The sequence below is a fragment of the Oryctolagus cuniculus genome, chromosome 13, assembly GCF_051225735.1.
Source record: "Oryctolagus cuniculus isolate XC-2025 breed Fujian yellow rabbit chromosome 13, ASM5122573v1, whole genome shotgun sequence".
Taxonomy (NCBI): Eukaryota; Metazoa; Chordata; class Mammalia; order Lagomorpha; family Leporidae; genus Oryctolagus; species Oryctolagus cuniculus.
The window spans coordinates 33,222,377-33,239,249 of NC_142879.1; positions in this window are offsets into that span (position 1 = coordinate 33,222,377).

The window sequence follows — 16,873 nt, forward strand, 5'->3', positions numbered from 1 at the left end:
TCTTCCTGCAACCCACACCTGTTTCTGTAATTCTCCCCACCTCAGAAAATGGCACTACCATTCATTTAACTCCTTGAGCTGAAAGCCCAGGCATCATCTTCAATTTTTCTCTTTCTTATACACCCGACAATCTGTCTGCTCTATTGTTAAAATATATACTGAATCCAACCAATTGTCATCTCCTGTGATACTGTCCTAATCTCTCACCTGGACAACAGCAACAGTTCATTATTATCTGTTGTTTAATTGTCTCCATACATGGCATTCGACATTCTAGTATCTTCACATAAATCACTGTGACCCTCCAAAACATAAATTGAATCAGGTCAATTTCAAATTCTAAACTGTCTAGTCTCACCTCCTCATATTAACAATAAAATCCAAACACTTTAGTTTCCAAGATCCTCCGTGATCTTCCCTCCACCTGTGATGTTCTCTATTGTTTCTTAAAACTCCTTATTCCTTGTTTCTTATTCTTCCTTTCCCTCTCAAGGCATTTGCACTTGATACTAGTCTAGGTTTTTTTTTTATTGTCTATAATTTAGGATTTTTCAATGTGATGTGATTTTGTGATTAACTAGCTCATGTCATCAGAGCTGGTAACAGCTGAATTATCCTGAATTAGAATGTGCACCAATCACATATTTCCTGCTTCCTTAGCTCTGAATTCTTCCTGTGTGGGATTTACAACTTTAAAGTAGATGATATATTTATTTGTTTACTTTTTCATTGCCTGTCTTCTCCCACTCTAACAGTTTAGAATGTGAGCTTATTGAGAGAATCCTTCATGCTTGGCACACACAGCAACAGGAACTTAGTGTTAATGTGTGTATGCAAATTAAGTAAACAAGTGAGACTTGTTGTTGAACTTCTTTAAGCCTCTCTTTTCTCATCTGTAAACTACAAAAAAATAACAAAGCTAGGTGAGCATACCTTTGGATACTTACTATTCCCATTTGTATTTTTCTTTAAGAACAATTGAACTGCTTGTTCATCTGGCCCATCTGAGTTAGCCTGGGGTTGAAGCACTTTAAGTGCCTTCCCAGTGTTCCTCAATAATTCAAAGACAGTTTTATACTCTAAAGAAATGGTGATATTTAAAAAAAAAATATTTAGGTGAGGCCTGCTCTGTGGCCAGATAAAGCTGCCACCTGTGGTGCCAACTTCCCATGTGGTACCGGTTCAAGTCCCAGCTGCTCCACTTCCAATTTAACTCTCTGCTGCTGCTCCTCCGCACGCGGAGGAGCCGCACAGGACCGGGCGCTTCCCTTTTTTACAAGTCCTTTCTATAGTAAAGTAAGAATAAGTAATCAGCAAACTCCCAAAGCAAGAATGAGTAGAGAGAAATGAGAAAGAACGAAGTAACGAACTTCCCCGCAAACTCTCCAACGCACTCTCCAACCAACCCACACCACCATGCCGTCTCTCTCCTCCTATATAGTCCTCCTCCGCCAATCCCAACTCGGCTGCCCACACGCCGAGCACGCCGCTCTCCTCCAATCAGGAGCGGCTCCTGCAGCTTGTCAAGTTGGTGAGAGGCAGCTGGGTAGAAGCTGTTTACTCCTCTCCCAGCGCCATATTGTGGGAGAGCAGATGCATAGAATAAGTCTTAATTCCAGTAACAGTCTAGTCCGAGTTGCTCCCCACAGATCCCCCTTTCTTTTTATTTTTTGGCGTTGATACGCGCCTGTGTAAAGTTCAGCGTGATCTTCATTCTATTGACTGTCTTGTTTGTTGTGCTACTTCAGAGTTCGTTGAAAAATGTCCCATATTCCAAAGATCCCAGGGATTGGTTATTCATTGTTTTCTTCCTCAAATGGAGTTTTCTTCTTCTAGATCTTCTGCTGGCAGTTTTATCAACCGAATTCTTCTCTCAGGGGTCCATATTGGTTGTGCCGCACCCTGTGGAAAAAAACAAACGGCGCCTCGTACTCTTCTGAGTAAGGGGAACGGGCCTTTCCATTGGTTGTCCTGTAAATCCTTCCACATTACCCACTGTATTGATTCCTTATCAGCTGATTGAGTATGCATTTCTGCAGGTGTTTTACCGTTCTTTTTCTTGTTCAAAAAATTAATTGTATAAAGAGCTAGGGCCAAGACATCCTTGTTGGATGTGGCCATTTCCCCTATTCCCCCTTTTTGTTTAATTATTAAATTTTTTAAATATAAGTGAGCGCGTTCTACCACAGCTTGCCCCTGTGGATTGTATGGAATACCGGTAATATGGGAGATTCCGAATTCTTTCAAAAATGCAGCAAAACGATTTGATGTATACGCTGGGCCGTTATCCGTTTTGATCACATGAGGAACTCCCCAGGCTGCAAAAGCCTGCAAGCAGTGTTGGATTACTTGTTGTACTCCTTCTTTATTCATGGCTGTGGCCATAATTACACCTGAGTATGTATCTACAGTGACGTGAACACAGCTTTGTCGCCCAAAAGAGGGGATATGTGTAACGTCCATCTGCCAGATATGTCCTGGTTTAAGGCCACGGGGATTGGCTCCCGCAGGAATCTTTGGAACTATGGTAACAACGCACTTTTCACAGGATCTAATAATATCTTCTGCTTGCTTGCGGGGAATATTAAATTTAAAACTTAAAGTGTGGGTGTTAACATGCCATTTAGAGTGATATTCTTTAGCTTGTTCCAAAGCGGTGCATGCAAGCAAGAATCTTGAATAATGATCTGCCATCATGTTTCCTCGAGTAAGTGGGCCAGGTAAATTAGAATGAGCTCTTATGTGGCCTATGTAAATAGCATGCTCTCTTTGATTTAATAACCCCTGAATTTCACTTAGATAAGAATAGACTGAGGAGGATTTAAGAATAAGGCACTGTGTAGCGAGCATCTGAACTGCACTCACCACATATGCACTATCAGACAAAATATTCATGGGTGCACTCTCTCTGCGTAATACTGTTGCGATAATAGCTAATTCTGCATGTTGTGGAGAAGGGGATGCTGTTAAAACGAAATATCGTTGATTGTTAAATATAGCTGCTCCTGTTCCGCCTTTAGCTCCATCCGTAAATACGGTAACTGCCCCTTGAATTGGATCCCTTCGCACCTTCTGCACCCGTTTTATTGAAACCTGTGTGCAGAAGTTAACAAATGGATGGCGAGGGTAGTGATTGTCAATCTCTATTTGTAGAATGAGAACTATGTATGCCCATTGCCAGCATTCCCTTGTAAAGGCTTCTACTGCCTCTTGAGCAAAGGGAACTACACATCGCTTTGGAGTCTTCCCCGCCATTTCTGTCGCCTTTTTTATTGCTGTTAATATTAAATCAGCCACCGCAATGCCTTGGGTGTATAGTACACGTGGTGCATGTGAATGTGGGTATACAAACAACAAGGGTCCTCCTTGCCAAATGACTGCGAAGGGATACAGCTGTTCCATAAAAATTAATATTTCTAGGGCTTGTTGTGGATCACATCTTTCCATCTGCATTGCTTTAATTTGTTTTTCAATTTTCTGTAACGCCAAGCGGGCTTCTATTGTCAATCTACGAGGGGAATCAAGCTGGGCATCTCCTTCTAAAATATTGAATAATGGCATCATATCTTCGGTAGTTAATTTACAATAGGGCCTCAACCAATTTAAATTGCCACATAATTTTTGGAAGTCATTAAGGGTCTGTAACCCATCTATTGCAATTTCAAATTCTAATGGGGTTACCTTTTCAGAAGTTACTTTAAGTCCTAAGTACTGTACTACTTCCCCTTTTTGTATCTTCTCTGGCGCTACTTGTAACCCAACTTTTTCCAAATATAATAGCAGCAGCTTATATGCTTCCATTAGGTGACTTTCACTTTCAGCCGTTATTAACAAGTCATCCATGTAGTGTAAAATTTGTACTTTTGGGCACTGTTGTCGAACCGGCTCTACTGCCTGGTCAACATATAGCTGGCATATGGCAGGACTGTTAGTCATTCCTTGGGGAAGCACCTTCCATTCATATCTTTTGTCGGGACCTTGATGATTAATGGAAGGTACGGTGAAAGCAAACCTCTGAGTGTCTTGTTCATGTAGAGGTATGCTAAAAAAGCAGTCCTTCAGATCGAGTACTATTAGTGGCCAATGCTTTGGGATCATAGTAGGAACCGGGAGTCCGGGTTGCAATGCCCCCATGGGTTGCATCTGCTGATTAACAGCCCGTAAATCATGCAACAACCGGTATTTCCCTGATTTTTTCTTTATCACGAATATTGGCGTATTCCATGGGGAGGTTGATGGTTGCAAATGGCCTGCCTCTAATTGTTGTGATACTATATCATTTACCGCAGCCAGCTTTTCCTGGGTAAGGGGCCACTGTGGTATCCACTTTGGCTTGTTGTCCAGCCATGACAATGGCAGCGGCTGCATCTCAGTGGCCCCCACGAAAAACCCGTGTCCTGTCTTTTAAAATCGCCTTTGGGCTGGGCTAGGTCCCTTCTGCCTTCTCTGGAGCCTAATCCTCTCTCCTGATATCCCTTTTTATACATAATACGCCGTTCTGTAGAACTCTCCAATTGATCCTCATTTGTTAACGTCAGTCCCAATTGTTCTAAAATGTCTCTTCCCCATAATGTGATGGGGAGTGCACTAACATAAGGTTGCACATTTCCCTTGTTCCCTTCTTGATCCTGCCAATGAAGCACCTGAGCACTCCTTGATGGTGTCATGGCCGCACCTAGGCCTACTAAAGTATTATCTCCTGGCTGAAGGGGCCATGACTTCGGCCAATCATTTTCCGAAATTATACTTACATCCGCACCTGTGTCTAGCAGGCCCTGAATCGACTTTCCTCTAATGGTTAAGGTCCACAGAGGTCGATCTGCTAGAGATAGGGACAAGGCTGCAAATTTCTCCCCTTGGGGTCCATGAACATCCTGCGCTCCAATCATGATCAGTATTTGAGCCACAGGTTCTTCTGGTTTGATTTGAATAATACCCTTTGTAGATTGTATTAGCACTTTTAACTTATCAAAAGGTAATTGAATGACTCCGGTGATGACCATTAGGCCTCTCAAAGCATTTGTTTCTTTTCCTATGATTATTCCAAGTCCGTTATGCTCCGCTGAAATTGTTTCTGCCCTCACCTCTATTGCTTGTGGCCCCATTTGAGGTGTTAGTACCGAATATTCGGTGGCTCGTAACTCTGCGCGGTAAATATTTGGTTTTGGGACCGTGGCACCCACCGATTGTTTTGGCCCCGGGGTGCAGGGGCCCACATTCCGTTTTTTTGCTGTTGACCATATACACCTGATCTTCTTATGGGGCCCGGCTCATTTGGCATCCTCAGGGGATTGCCTGCGCTGTTTATTTTAAAGTAACATTCGCTGACCCAATGATTCCCTCTTCTACAGCGTGGGCAAAGGCCTGGTCTTCTCGAGTTCTCTATGCCCTGCCGATCTCGGGCTGGAAATCTGGCCCTACATTCCCTCATTAGATGCCCTTCTCGACCACATCTAAAGCATATTCGTCCCCTCATGTTCTGTCTAAATTGTCGGGTTACTGCTACTGCAGCATGTGATCCAGAAACTACATCATCCATGACATCCCTACAGATTTTCAAAAAGGTAGGGATGTCTTTATGCTGCCATGGTCTAAGAACTTCCCGACATGTTTTATTGGCCTGTTCATACGCCAATCCTTTGACTAAGGGCATTGCTTCTTCCACGGTTTCGAAAATGTTTCCTGCTGCTTCCATTAATCTGTTCACGAAATCAGCGTAAGGTTCGGTAGGGCCCTGTACTATCTTAGTTAGGCTGTGTCTTACTTCTCCTTTTCTGGGTATCACCTTCCAGGCTCTTCTTGCTATCTCTCTCACTTGTAAGAGGACAGCTGTTGGTAATCGGGCCTGCTCATCGGGACTGGCAAATCGCCCTTCTCCATTTAACATTTCCTCATCCCATGCTTGATTCCCTGTTTGATAGTTCTGCTTTGAATATTCTCGCGCAAATTCTTTATAAGCAGCTAACCACAAGAGGAAGTCACCCCCGCCTAACACCGCCTTTACTAAGTTTCTCCAATCCTCAGGTATTAGGCCTTGCTGCCCAATGTTATCAAGGATTGCCTGAGTGTAACTTGCATGGGGCCCATACAATTGTACTGATTGCTGCAACTCTTTAAGTAATTTATGGTCAAGAGGCGTCCATCCCCTGTTTCCCTGTGGATCCTGAATTACAGGAAACACCTGGCCTGGTTCCTGGTACTGCTCCCAAGCAGGTTTTCTATAAACAGCTCCCCTTTGCTTGTTTTCGGTTCTTGGCCTTTCTAGCTCCTCCTGCATACCTACTCCCTCCATCACTCCTTCTTCCTCCCACTCTTCTTCAATCTCATGTGGAAAAAAGGGGCTTTTCTTTACAGGAGGAAACTTTGGTAGTACCAATGGGCGATACCGGGGTGGTGATTCATCCTTTATGGTTGAATTTGCCAGCCTTGTATGGCCAGGCATCTCTCTCGGGGGCGAGGTTCCCTCCTCAGCTTCCTTCTCCCCCCCATAAGCTTCCTGGCTCTCTAAATCCTTCTTTGATTTTCTTCTCACTTGTTCATTACAATAGTTGCTCGCCTGGCTGCCCTGCCATAATTCTTCCTGCAATTCACTCCTCTCATTAAGCAACAACTCGATCCCTTCCGTGGGGTTCTGAAGCACCTGATCAATGAGTTGCCACAGCTTCAGCACTTCTATCGATTCCCCAGCCTCACGCATTTTCCGTCCCACCTGCCTCCACTGCTGTAGAAACCAGGGGGACGTCTCTACGATTGCTCTTACGAATGCATGAATTTTCCTCCCCCCTCGTTTCCCTTGCTTAGAGGAAAAGCTGCGAGGAGGTGGGGAGTAGGAAGAGAGAGAGAGAGAGAAACCATATTTAGCCCATGGATGATCTTTAGGGAGAAACAGAGGATGGTGCCCAGCAGGAGGAAGAGGTAGCCAGTGGGCAAAGAGTAGCCAAAGAACTCCATTGTCTGTACCGTCTGTGACATGTTGGAGCAGTGGGCGTAATGGAAGACTGAGTCTCCCAGACGTTCCCAGTTAATACCTCCTTCCTAGCTTCTAATTTTCTTCCCCCGCGGCTTTTTCCCTAGGTTCTAACTAGTTTTTCACCAGCACTCTTTCCGTCCGGCCTTCCCCTAGGCTCTTTACTAGTCTCTCTCTCCGGTAATTTCCCACTTCTTCCCGGTCTTTCCCTCCTAGGTTTCCTATCCGAGTCACGGCACCACTTGCTGCTCCTCCGCACGCGGAGGAGCCGCACAGGACCGGGCGCTTGTTGTTCCCTTTTTTACAAGTCCTTTCTATAGTAAAGTAAGAATAAGTAATCAGCAAACTCCCAAAGCAAGAATGAGTAGAGAGAAATGAGAAAGAACGAAGTAACGAACTTCCCCACAAACTCTCCAACGCACTCTCCAACCAACCCACACCACCATGCCGTCTCTCTCCTCCTATATAGTCCTCCTCCGCCAATCCCAACTCGGCTGCCCACACGCCGAGCACGCCGCTCTCCTCCAATCAGGAGCGGCTCCTGCAGCTTGTCAAGTTGGTGAGAGGCAGCTGGGTAGAAGCTGTTTACTCCTCTCCCAGTGCCATATTGTGGGAGAGCAGATGCATAGAATAAGTCTTAATTCCAGTAACAGTCTAGTCCGAGTTGCTCCCCACATCTGCTATGGCCTGGGAAAGCAGTAGAAGATGGCCCAAGTCCTTGGTCCTCTGTACCTGCATGGGAGACTGGGAAAAAGCTCCTGGTTCCTGTCTTTGGATCAGTGCAGCTCCGGCCATCGCGGCCATCTGGGGAGTAAACCAGCAGGTGGAAGACCTCTCTCTCTCTCTCTCTCTCTCTCTTTCTCCCTCTCTCTCCCTCTGCCTCTCTGTAACTGAACCTTTCAAGTAAATGAATAAATCTTAAAAAATATTTGAGCTCTGGCTTCAGCCTGGCCTATACCTGTCTGTGTGCTCATTTGGGGAAAAAACCAGATGATAGAAAGTTCTCTCTCTCTTTCTCTCTCTCTCCACCTCTCTCTCCCCCTCTGTTTCTACCTTACTCTATTCTACGTTTCAAATAAATATGTAAATCATTTAAATAATGTGTAACTATGTGGGCATTATATTTATAAAGATATATAAATACATATTTATATAGGTGTATGAAAATATCTATGTACATATTCAGATATCTATGTATTCAAATAGTATGTGTTATATTCTGTGTGTTACATTTATGTACTATTCCTATATACATGGATGATATGTCATTGCACAACTAAAGTTCAATGGATATTGTTCATTTGTATAGAATTTGTTGTTAAATTTTCCAGTGCAAATAAGAGTGGCAACAACATGCTTACTGAAGTCTTCTGTTTGGCACTGTACATAAAGGTTGCTAGGGGTTTATACAGTACTCATTGTTTTGGGTGATGAGTCTGATTAACACCAAAAAATCAAGCTATTTGCTTTCAACAGATCTGTTAGTGCATCTTAGAAAGGGAGCCTATTTTTTCCTCTCTTTTTTTATTTTTTGACAGGCAGAGTTAGACAGTGAGAGAGAGAGACAGAGAGAGTTATAGACAGTGAGAGAAAGACAGACAGAAAGGTCTTCCTTCTGTTGGTTCACTCCCCTAATGGGCGCCACGGCCGGCGCTGCGCCATTCTGAAGCCAGGAGCCAGGTACTTCCTCCTGGACTCCAATGCGGGTGCAGGGGCCCAAGTACTTGGGCCATCCTCCACTGCCCTCCCGGGCCACAGAAGAGAGCTGGACTGGGAGAGGAGCAACCGGGACTAGTACCCGGCGCCCCAACTGGGACTAGAACCCGGGGTGCCGGCACCACAGGCAGAAGATTAGCCTAATGAGCCATGGCGCCAGCCCTTTTTCCTCTCTTAACACTCTGTAAACACTTCTTGTTTATTTTCCAGAAGAAACGGCAAGATATAGCTTGGAAAAAGCTGAGTTGGTACAGCAGGACTTGACCATGTCTCTGGCTGGAGATGTAGAAATTCTAGCACCACCTTGGGACCCCATAGCTTTGAAATTATAACCTAATGATCATGGACTTGGGTCCTGTTTGCCATGCCTGGCATTGCTGAGTCTACTGGAGCAGGCATTATGGAAAAGGTTGGGGTTTTTTTTCCAGGTGCCATAGATTTATGCCACTAGTGACTTCTCCTTCATCTCTGACTTGATCTCTGGAGGCTAATTCCACCTTGGAAAATGAGGAAAGAAGAGATAATTCCTCATAGGAATAGCAGAGCCTTCAGAAAAGAATTGCTCATGCATGAAAATGGTTTAGAAAAAAGTTATGATGCAGACTTAACAGATGCAGCACTGGGATGTTCATTATTAGATTGCTTAGGGTCATGTCCAAATAAAAGGTATCTTCCTTTTGACATATTTTCTATAGAGCTTTGAGAATCTTCTACATCCAAGCACTCCTTCTGAGGTTCTCTTCATATGTAAGACACCATGTGACTGTACTACCAAATGGCTCACAATTGATAAAAGAAAGTAAACTATAAAAGTTGGCCAGTGGACGTTAGGTAGGATGACATGAGATCTTCAGGAACTCACTCATTTTCTCCCATAATTAGTAGCTGAAACACATCCGATTTCTTGGGAGTATGAATATATAGAGTAAGCCTTGGGAATATGAACACATACAGACAGTAAGTTGGGAAGCAAAAACAAAAGGATTAAGTCACAAAAATGGTAAATTTCAAAATTAGGAGGGAATGACCAGAGGAGTCCTTATTGATAAGACCTCTATCAGTTGAATACTCCTGCTCCGTCCCATTTTCTGAGAGGACTGGCCATTTCTCTCACTTCCTACATGATATTACAATGAGCTTCTGTTTACTAGTGTAAGCTGAGGCGTGATTTTTGCATCTTTGATGATCATAAATTATAGTCTACTTAATGAGTAATACACAAGGTTTTTAGCTTTTGTTTTTCTTTTCTGGAGTCCTGGACTACCCAGGGAGTATGAATAGTCAAGATTCCTCATGTTTTCATTTTATGTATATAATCATTGTGCCTTCCATGTCCAACAACAAAGACCAAATTACCATATAGATACCACAGTAACACAAGGACATTCTAGTGCAAGTATATTGGAATAACAAGAAAAAAATGAAAGTGAATTTACCACATAGTTTAAGAAATAATAGATTACACTGCTGTATAGCTTGTATTGTAATATTTTCTTCCTTGTACACCATGACTGCTTCTTCCAAGTTAAAAAAAAATGGGTAGAGGGTAATACTTTTGAGTGTGCTGTTTATCCAGGAGGTATACAGGTCAGAAATCAACTTCCTCATCACTTTATGGAAACCAAAAGCTATTTATACTTGACAAGTAGGCCAGAACCTTGGCTACACCAAGCTATGTCATTAGCCTGAGTTATGAATACTGGTGAATATTAGCTAAGGACAAAAGGGTAAATATTTTCCCTTCCTAGAAAATGCATTATGCTTGTAAGTGGTCTTCAGAAAAATAGAACCCATAGGATACACATACACACATTGTTCTACACACACATACACACACACAAACACATACATTCAGGTTTAACACCCCTTATCTGGAATTTTTGAGACCAGAGTGTGTTGGATTTCATATTTTATGTGTGGATTTTGGAATATTTATCTTGGGGGTGTAACTCAAATTCTAAACATGAAATTCCTATATGTTTAAGTTTCATGTATACTTTATAGACATAGCCTGAAGGCATTTTATACAATATTTTAATGCACCTGCATTTTGACTGCAGCCAGTCATATGAGGACAGATGTGAAATTTTCCAGTTGTGAAATCAGTTAATGTTCAGAAGGTTTTATATTTTTGAGCATTCTGTATTTGGGACTTTCATATTAGGGATGCTTCATCTGGTGTGTGTGTGTGTGTGTGTGTGTGTGTGTGTGTAGGGAGAGAGACATTCTAAGGAATTATCTCATGCAATTGTATGAGGCCTACAAATTTAAAACTTGTACTTGGACCCATCAGGTTACAGACTCAGGCAGGATTCCAGTTGCAGTTGTGAGGATACCTCATCAGCCTTTGCTCTTAAGATTTGCAACTGATTGGAAGACACCCAGTCAGATTATGGAGAGTAAACAGCTTTCCTCAAAACCTGTTGATTTAAATGTTAGTTACATCTTAAAAATACCCTCACAGCAACATCTACACAAGTGTCTGATCAAATAACTAGGTACTAGAGCCTAGCCAAGTGACGTGAAATTAACCATCTTGACACACCATTAGTTTATATTTGCCAGTTGGTAGAACTAACTTAGGCTGAAGCCTACCTTTTAACTCATAGGGAACAGAGAGATGTAGAAGAATGGCTATGTAAAAGAACAAGCTAAATATGACTGTGGATCAGTTTTATTCAAAAAGTACAAAGTGTTTTGGTTTGGCTGTTTTGTGATAGACAGATGGTTCCTCTCCAATTCAAGTGACTGTGACACTTTCCCAGGGCAACAAGTTTCCACGGATTTTGGATTGAGACACATGGGAGACACAGCGAACCCGACCTGTCATTTTTAACCAGTCACGTCCTCTGGCATCTGCAGACCCATGTGCCTCTGTATCTTTAAATACATTCCCTAAGACACACATTGCAGTGATTTAGAAAGGTCTTTCCTCCCTCTCATTGAAAGATGAAAACAGAGATTATTGTAAGCTAAATGCATAATGAGCTTTCCATTCTTCCAGTTGCCAGAACACCTCCTTTTCCTGCTGATACAGGTCCCGCGGCCCTCTCAAAAACAGTTCCTCCCTAGTTTATCTTTCTCTCTAAGCAGTGTCAAGAGTAGAGACTGTGTCTTTTTTATTCCTCACTCCACTGATGGATAATAAAAACACCAGCTCTTTTCTTCCCTCCCTTTTCTTGACTTCCATCTCCTCCCTTGAATCATGTCACAGTTTCTCCTGTACTGGCTAGCCCACCTTATACAAAAAAAAAAAAAAAAAAAAAAAAAAAAAAAAAAAATTCCTGCTAATTATCTGTCTTCAGCTTTCAAAATATACTTTGCAGCTTATCCTAAACCACGTGTTGTTGCTTATTCATCAGCTATGTAACATCCATACTTTTGATCTTCCCTGTCACTATTTTTCACTTACTTTTTTTTTATTTTCTAACCTGGACCAAGACTGGTTAACTGCCCATGGAAATCTCCTGATAATTTTGTTTGCACAAAAATGGAAGTCTCCACCTTGAAGATATTCATGGAATGCTTTTCTTCTACCTCCTGGAGATAGGTACCACAGGTCTTGAAATTCAAGGTTAATCATTTTATCAATTAGGACACAAACATTCCTGTTCTTTGAGTAGGTCATTTCCTTTCTTCGCTAGGCAATGTTTTTCCTCTGCAATTAATGTTTCAAGGAAAAATTTTCTCATGGCTATGATTATTTATTATTTCCTACTAGCAAATCACGTTTGCAAAATTAGGAATAAGAGGATAACTTTCATCAACACAACCAAAGTGACGACTTTCAGTTTAGACAGTTATTGATTATAAAAGCTGCCTGAGAAATTATGGGGATCTAACCTGTCTTTACACTGGAACACAATTATTTAGTGGCCATCTACACATGGAAACAATACTGGCAACAGCAATAATAAACAGTTCATAACTACATAGGGATGCCTATTTAATTCCAACACCCTTCCCACTCCAACCTGAATGAAGACAAGAGTGCATCTATTGGGGCCAACATCAAAGTATCTGGTAACAGATGCCACAGAAAGTAGAAAAAGAGATTTCCTCTCCCTAGTATATCTCATGTGGTTGTGAGACTCTTGCATTATTTTGCATACATTCAATGCCTCTAAAAAGCTTTTGTGCTATTTTCTTTTTTTAAATATCAGTACTGTCTCTTTTTTTTAAAGATTTATGTGTTTATTAGAAAGGCAGAGTCACAGAGAGGCGAGGGTGGGGAGGAGAGAGAGAGAGAGAGAAAATGAGAGTCTTCTTTACTGGCTCATTCCCCAAATGGCTGCAACTGAAAAACTGTGCTGATCTGAAGCCAGGAGCCAGGAACCTCCTTCCAGTCTCCCACACAGGTGCAGGGCCCAAGGACTTCGGCTATCTTCCACTGCTTTTCCAGGCCACAGAAGAACCAGATGGGAAGTGGAGTAGCTGGGACCTGAACCAGCACCCATATGGGATGCTGGCACTACAGGTGGCGACCCTACCCACTATGCAACAGTGCCAGCCCCTTGAGCTATCTTCCAACTCTTTATAGCATGTTTTCCTCCTCAGGCTTTGCAGATGTTAGCTTATTAAGCATTATCAATATCTTGGAATACTTAAAAGAAATTCATTTTGCAACCAAAAGAAAAGATAAAATAAGTTCAAGAACTTGCTCAGAATCCCTCAAGAAGTTCAGAGACTGGATTATTTTGCAACCCAAGTATAGCTGATTCTACCATCCAGTCTCTAAAATGTTAGGCTATCAAAGTCACCCTGACACTACAGTGCACTGCCAGGCATGGAATTCTTAGTGCACAATGCTCTAGCACCAGGACTCACCAGACCTGGGACCAAGCCTGGTTTGTGTCATGTAACAACTATCAAAGTCACCTACTCTGTACATATGTTAAATAGATTTTAGTAATATTGGCTTTATCTTCCTTATTAGTGCCTGATTCAATAGGACATAGAAATTGTTTATGTAACTGCAAAGTACTAAGTGCAAAGTATTGTGTTACTTTTTAAGCACTCTAAAATCATTTCAAGGCAGATATTCTGTGTCTGAAAATGGATAGTAAGCTCCTAGGGGGTGGAAATTAGGCCTCTCATTTCTCAGAAAATTTGCTCCTGACATTCTTCTTGGGCCTGATATAAAAGACACTCTGAATCCTACTAATAATTAGTGCTCTCTCCTGGAGAGGGCATGGAGGTAGAGGTGTTACAGAGAGTTTATGATCATTATAGGATGCAGAGTGAGATGTATATGTGTTGGGGTGAGTTATGGATTGCCAGAAATGGGAAGGTCCTTTGAGATAGCTCTGAATTATAGCTTCTATTCCCGTGCATCTCTATCAGTTACTTTAACGAACCAACTTCACTGAGATATGTAGTCATAAACCATGAAACGGACTACTTTCTCCTCTATCTATTTACTTATTTAGTTTCTTATTATACGTCCTACACTGGCAATGATCTATTCCTGTGACTTGTCTAGAGTGACCACTTCAGTAAATATCTATGGAATTAATTAATCTCTTGGATCTCAGAACCATTTTTCTGATTTTCATTCACTTGGGAACTAAGGAAAATACTTGTTAAAATTCCTTGTAATAATAAATACTACCTGATGTGCTTGAAGACCCCTTTGTTTCTACATTCTCTCTCTCTCTCTCTCTCTCTCTCTCTCTCACACACACACACACACACACACACACTGATGTGTTATGTGTAATGGGGACACTCTCATTGTGCAGTTCATCAAGGAATAATATAATAGTTAAGAAAGATCTTATTAAGCAAATCACAAGTCATTACTGCTACCCATAGGCCCCTACATTAGTATCCTAGGAAAGCCATAATAAATTATTGTCAGATTGGTAGCTCAAAACAATAGGAATTTATTCTTTCACAGTTCTAGAAGGTAAACATCCAAAATCAGAGAGCAGAGCTGTGATTTCTCTGAAGACTCTAAGGAAGAATCTTTTCCATGCTCCTAGTGTTGCCAACAATCACTGGCTATCAAACTCATAACTCAAATCCCTAACTCCATCATCAAGTGCTGATTTCCTTGCATCTTCATACCACCTTCCTTCTGTATATGTCTGCCTCCGTATCTTTTCTTCTTTTCTTTTAAGGACATCAGTCACACTGGAATAAGGGCCCTACCTTCTCTCATATGACCTTGCTTTAAATTAAACCTGCAATAATGTTATTTCCAAATAAATTTGGAGAAGGGCATTAAGTTGAGTGGTACTGGTCAACTCAACACAGGTTCCAAATGAGGCAGAGCCAGAAACCAAATACCCAAAATTTCCTCATTGCAAGTTTGAAAATAAGTAAAATAACTCTTCAGAAGTAGAAATGGCTTTGAGAGTAGGTTCTAGTAGATAGAATTAGTGCTAAGTTCTTTAGCCATATGGCAGAATTCTTTCTGCATATTTTATTTCTACCTACTACAGAATACTTTCTTCAAGAATACAAGTGTTTACATACAATGCCTGTGGTCTGTAACACAAGGTTTCATAATTACATCTGCAATCCCTTATTCTCAATTCCAGAATCTAGAAAGAACAGAAAACTGAAATTTTTCTAAGCTTGATATCAATTTCCATTTGATGTCAAAACTCAACCTTAATCAACACTGGCAGTTTTATTATGTAAATGTTTATATATTTTACCACAAAAATATTAAGTTTCGTTAAGAGGTGCTATTAAAAACCTACTGAAAATTCAATGTTTTATACTATTTATGCTCCAGATTATTTACTTGAGCTCCAAAAACATCCTAAGTATCAACTCCCAAGGATTTCATATAAGTAAATAGACCTATTCTTTAAATTAAGGTTTTACTTCAATCAAGTAGGAAAACTGCCATGAGTTCTTCTAGTCTGGTGGTTCCCAGACATTCCTGAACATTGCAGTCACCTAAAGAGCTATAAGAACTCCTAATGCCTTTGCTTCACCCCAAATCAATTTAATGAGAATCACTAAGGCTGGGGCCCATGCATCATTTCTGAAACTGCTTAGCCAATTCCAATGTCTACCTACATTGTGACACTATGATCTTGTCTCAGTCACTCTCACAGCCCTTTCAGGTGGAGTCAGTCAAAAGTCCATTCAGCTACTTTCCATAACCAAGTCCTGACAGCACCCCAACTACCACAAAGCAAGAACAGATGCAAATGTTAACCATCACCAGTAAAACAGAAAAAAGGGGGACCACATGTTATGGGTTGAATTGTTTATCACAAATGCTATGTTGAACTACCAAGCCCTAGAATCTCAGAATGTGAGCTTAATGGAAACAGGGTTATTGCAGGTATAGCTATTCCAGTATGAGGAGTGTCATAATTAGAATAGAAAGAGGGACACACAGAGAGAAGACAGCCATGTGTAAAGAGGGGCTGATACTGGGATGGCACAGCTACAAGCCAAAGGACACCAAGGACTTTCAGCAAACAACCAAATCTGAAGGAGGCAAGGAATCTTCTCTAAAGGTTTCAGAAGGATTGTTTGGCCATCATGCCATCTTGTTTTTTGACTTCCAGTTTCTACAACTGTGAGATTAGCCAACCGTTTTGGTATAAATGTATGGCAGCCCCAGGACACTTAAGTGTATAGATGCTTAAGGAATAAACCACAGCATTGTGTTTAGAACATCCTGAGATTTTTAGGTCCACCACGAGCAACTGCTCATGGATGTTCAAGTACTGAAATTAGAAGTAAATTGTCTCTCTGTGAGAAATAGTAGTAATTACCATTTGTCCAGAGCTCAATACAATCCAGGCATGCATTATGCTATTTTTATCCTCATTTTAGAAAAAAGGAATCTGAGGTTCCCACAGGTAACAAAATTCACTCAGTGTTGTTCTAACAAGGAGATAGGGCAGGATCGTACCCAAAAGCCCCAGCTCCCAATGTCAGCAGAGAGAAAAAGCTCTTGGTGAGCTTAAAGATCTCACCAAGGCAACTTGCTTTGAGTTAGAGGCCCAGTTCAGCTGGCTGGACTGCAAGAGTGGGAGCTGTGGCTCTGATGTGACAAGCACAAGAGCTTGGCATCGAGCTCTTGCAGCTGCCAAGAAAAATTAAACAAAGTCAATGAAAGCAAAGGAAAGGCACTAACAGAAATGCCAGCAGCAGCAGGAGGGAGGGCCCAATTACTACTGGTTGAAGTGTGAGGAAAATTAAAGTTGGTGATGGTTC